Source organism: Cupressus sempervirens, chromosome 8 (genome assembly GCF_028749045.1).
Source record: "Cupressus sempervirens isolate cs-2001-9-10 chromosome 8, ASM2874904v1, whole genome shotgun sequence".
Taxonomy (NCBI): domain Eukaryota; kingdom Viridiplantae; phylum Streptophyta; class Pinopsida; order Cupressales; family Cupressaceae; genus Cupressus; species Cupressus sempervirens.
The window spans coordinates 564,617,216-564,622,430 of NC_143125.1; the positions used below are offsets into that span (position 1 = coordinate 564,617,216).

Below are 5,215 nucleotides of genomic sequence, written 5' to 3' on the forward strand. Positions count from 1 at the left end.
TGCTTACCACTTGATCTTCACTCGGCACCTGAAGATTGCTCGACACTTATTGGAATTATGGCTTAGTAGATATAGTGTGCTTAGCTTCTATATGAAAATTGGTTATGTATGTTGATACTCAATTTTCAAAACCAATCTTAGACCAATATCTTCAATGTCCAATTAGGGGTAGCATTGCATCCTCTTTAACTATTACATGGACAACCCTAGGAGGAAATAGGTTGTTGGCTAGTTCTTTTGGTCTTGAACTTTCTTCTTTGTAGGTGTTTCTTAAACCATGTAACTTCCAATCTTATAGCCTAACTATGTTTCCATCTTAAGAACCTCTAACACCACTCGTAGCTCCCTTTCATTGTTGGAACTAGGCCCAAGGAAGAAAGAACTGCCTTTGGCATTCTGCATTTAGCACAATTAAAAAAAAGCTCCATCCAGACAAATAAAGGTTTTGTTGCATCAAAATTTGATTTTAGTAACTCTCCAAAGATAGCCTCCACGATGTCCCTAATCATTTAATTCAATGTTTGAATACCTCATTAATGGGTATATTAAGATACTTAAAGTAAATTGAATGACAGTGAGAGATTCACAATTGTTTGAGATGAAAGAGTCAACAAAATCCTCCAATACTGGAAGGTAATGAAAATAAAATAAAAGTTCCATTTAATTCAAAAAGACCATATTTTAGTTTTGTAGAATGTCAAAGAAGCCACTAGGGTTTTGCTTAAACAAGAAATTACAAGAAAAAATATACAATAATTTTTAAAAGGGGATGAAGCCAATTGTAGTAAATCAACTATGGATAGCTATGTGCTTAAACCTTATAGTATGTTTTCCTACTTATAAATAAGAGCTATCAATTTTATTTTAATAGAATTATTCATGGTCATGAATCATGAGAGATGGGTTCTTTTGGATTACTCATGAAATGTGGACCCATGAAGATTTGACTCAAACTAGACAATTGACTCCTTGTAAATCAACACATAATTTGATACACTGAAAACACCACTCATTGGAAACTATTAATTCTTATCAATAATAATGCAACACCATTATTTAAAAAAACCTTGAGGAAAGATTTTACATGAATGAGTCTAATGATTAGGAAAGGCATGCTTAAATTTCAAATTTAATGTCATATGATGAAGACCTCTGACCTGTAGATTGTAACAAACACTTTAGGAACAATTCCAACAAATGAGCCAATTATGTATGGACTATACTTGACATTTGTAGAAACACTAGTATAGCTATAAATAATGTAAGGAAATGGTGAGATTCTCAAAAGAACAATAGCTCAGAATTGATGGAACCAATTTCCTTCTCCTGCTAGCCTGATCAGTGTAGATTTTCAAGGCCACCTTTCAAGCCATTTCTATGTTACAAAAGAGATATTGACCATTATAAGATATCTTTAAAATTCAATTAGCTAAATTTTATCAACATGGAACCACAAGATGATGGGCATAAATTTACATGTATTTGGCTATGAAAGGCATACCCAATGAAGTAAGGCAAGGACATGTCAATACTGGTTCCTACCATTATTATTGGGAATCTAATGTTGTATTCAAATGTCATTCTAGCTAGCCACATTAAAGGTGCAGAAGGTAATAGAAAAACATGAAACAAACCCATTGACCCATTAAGCACAAATACAAGTGCTTTCACACTAAAAGTTGTTCCTTCCCAATCTAAGATTGGTATAATCACCTACCACAAGAAACAAAATAAAGCTTTTATGAGAAGAAGTTTCCTTTTTTAGAGCAAAGAAAGGCAACATCCATGTAATTTATCTTCCAACACTAATGCAAGAACAAAATTAATTCTAGTTTAGCTAGTCACAAAAAAATGATCATAAACTCTAGCAAAAAATGTGGAGCATTCTAAACTATAGATATCTTGCTCCTCCATCTACTTCTCCAATAATTTCAAATATATATAGACCACCTGGACAATGATAGTCACTCACAATCATTTTCAACCAAATAGGCAGAAACAACTACATGCATACATGAATGTGCATTCACATGAACACACATAGAGAAATGTCAATGCTTCCCTCCCTTCGACTTATTCTCATATTATTTTCCATATAAAACTAAATTATGTCAAGAAAAATTGTCAATTTCAGTGGATAAGTCAAAAAACTATCATAACATGTACTCAAAAAAAATACCATTTCAATTAAGCTGGATTGTATACCAAAATTATCAATGATGAAAAGAAAATGAAAAGTTAATTTTATAAATCTTCAAAAAAAAGCACAAGGAGTTAAAACATTTCAAGACCTAGTTAATTAGAATTGGCATTCCCCAGATGATGAAAGCAGCTACAAGTGCCAATAAAGAAAAGCATAATAAAATCACCTTAATCCACTAGCATATGCAATACTTGTCTTCTTTTTTCAAAATTTGAAACCTCCCAAATTCCTAGGGTTCTAGTTCATCTAAAAAACTTAATCTAACATAATCAATTTTTTCCTAACATGTCACCTGCCTATCATTCTGAATGATTTCCCTCATTGATTCAATGAAAGCAATGGACAACTTCTTGTTCTTGTCTTTATTATGAACAGGCCAATCCAGTTACGTGTCTCTGTACACATAGATCACAAAAGCAAAGGTTAATGAGAATGATTTATATGAGCATAATTGTATGTAAAATAGCTCAGTTTAACTTATTTCAATAGATCAAATTGTTATAAAAATAGCACATCATGATCCTACAAGAGAATTTAGAATAATTACACTCAAAGTGAATACCTGATGTTGTACATATTGCTTTTTCTAGTTACCACCATATCTCACCAGTCTGACAACCTCCAAGAAGTTCATGTGAGGATGATGGGGTCTTGATATAGATATTTGGAATTGAACAACCAAAATATTCAAGTTAATATAATTCAAAGATCTTTTCCACCTTATCACAACTTGTAATTAACAACTTGCTAAAAGAAAAGTCAAGCCAAATGGAATGTTCATATCAAGAAGAACCACAGGAGTCTAAAAGACATTATGAATTTTTTAATCAAGTAATGTTTCTTACTTGTAAGAAAACCTCAGAAACACAAAAGTCAATAATGTAAAAAGTTCTCCACAATTGCACATTAAATAAATAGCAAAAAATCGAAGAAATACTAAAAAGGAAACTTGACACCAACTTGTATTGAGAATAATTGGTGAAAAGTTTAACAACTCCTTTTAGCTATTGAAACTTGACATACATTATTGCCTACTTTATAGATCTTATCTCAATATGTTTTGATAATCCAAAAAGCCACCTTCCATTTAAACTAAGCTAAAATTTCAAATAATAATAAATATAATGTGGCTCTCTCATAAATGACACTATTGAGATGCCTTAGAGAACACAAAAAGTGTTTCTACAACATGAAACTAACTTCAGGGTTGGATACACAAAACACAACATAGCTATTTTTCTAAAACAATACATTTCAAATGCCTTAGGAAATTTTAAAGGTGTCTTTGTGACATGAAAGTTGAAAATAATTTACTTAGGTTGGATACCTTAGATAAAACCTCTATAAATTCCTTCATGTGATTTTAAATTGGCTTTGGTGCCATCATGTGAAGTTAGGAATTTAACTTGAATCTATCTTCAATAAACATGAAAGATATAAATCTTGGTACATAGCAATTCCTCAACTAAATTGTATAAATAGAAATTAAAATCTTGTGTGCTATGATTAATCTCAAGAACATCAAACCTAGAGTCCCTCTTATGACCCTAGTGAAAACATTAGTACCCTTAGTGATTAAGAACTAAAACAATATGGATCTTGCTCTTCAAGGTCCTAGTTGAAAACAACATGAAGAAGACATTGATTACTTGCACCACAATATTTAATTGTCAATTTAATCAAGGTTATCAGAAGAAACATTTCCTTCAAATGTCTAGATACTGAAAAACCTAGTTTGAAGGGCACGATTATGTTTTTTCTTTATTTGTTTTTTTGTGATGAATACTGCACATTTAAAGTATATAATACAAAATATAAGGCACTATCTCACATAAAAGATAGGTAGAATAGAATCACAACCCAAAAGTTAATGAAAATGTCTATAGACGAAAGGCACTTACACCAATGTATAGCTAGAGACAGGAAAAAGGAGGGTTAGTGTCAGGGTCAAGCAGGTTGCTATGCCTTCAAAAGATCCTAAACATCAGGAATAGACTCCCAAACACTGAAAAAATAAACTTGGAAACTAGATTTCAAAAAGTAAATGCATTGCAAACAATGAATCATAGATGGAAATTTGTGTTTCCCTTGCCTATAAATTATCTTCTATCATGATGCTCATTTTTGAAAGGATTGTGATCATTTTGCAAACTTTTTTTAAGTTGCATGTGGCCTTTTAAAATCCCAAAATAGGATCTCTAATGAATGGACACAAGATGCCCAAAGGAACAATAAGGGCTCCAATTAAACTACTTCCTGTGCTCCTCAGATAGAAATTGACCTTGCCCCAATGTTGTTTTTTCATCATTTGTATAATTGATAAATGGTTTGAGGGTGGTTTTTTCAATAATTTACCAGTTCAATTTAGTTAAAAAATTGAGTAAATGATAAAGTGATATTCTTAACTTCTAGAACTAACGATAACTAATTTATCATTTATTCACTTAATAAATTTTGGCAGGAGGAAGCATCAATCTAAATGAGAATGCGCATAAGAGGAAATGCCTTGGAGTTTCCTGGTGGAGGTGGCTATTATAGGTAAATTTCTACCCAATTTCAAAGTGTATCAAAGAAAACTAAGTACTAAAAATGTTTTCAAGTGAAAAAATACTTCCCTTCCTAAATGAGAAATAAATATATGTACTAATTTTCATTTTTCACTGCCAAATAATATTTTCCACACCAATATTCAAGCTCTTAGTAATGCATGCTACTTAGATCTTAGAAAAAGAAAGAAAAATAGGTCTTGAAATGAAATTGAATGAATAGGATCATCCTCCCTCCATAAAACTCCTCAAAATCACTACCAGCAAAGGAAAAGATACATGAGATGAATCATGAACCAATTTTCAGAAGGGTTAGTTTCCATAGACCATCAAACTAATACAAATGTCTAGATTTTGATAGTTTATAGATAATAAAAGCTTTTTGGGTGGCTTCCATTTCTAGGAAAATACCACATGAATCCCCAAAATAATAAATTCTATTGCAAGATATCCAAGACTAGAAGTA

At 31.6% G+C, this 5,215-nt stretch overlaps 1 pseudogene; it reads right to left on the minus strand.

Annotated features, from left to right (window-relative positions):
- Positions 1-303: 303 nt before the first annotated feature.
- On the minus strand, positions 304-2,525 carry LOC149543655 (uncharacterized; annotated as a pseudogene).
- Between the last annotated feature and the right edge of the window lie 2,690 nt (positions 2,526-5,215).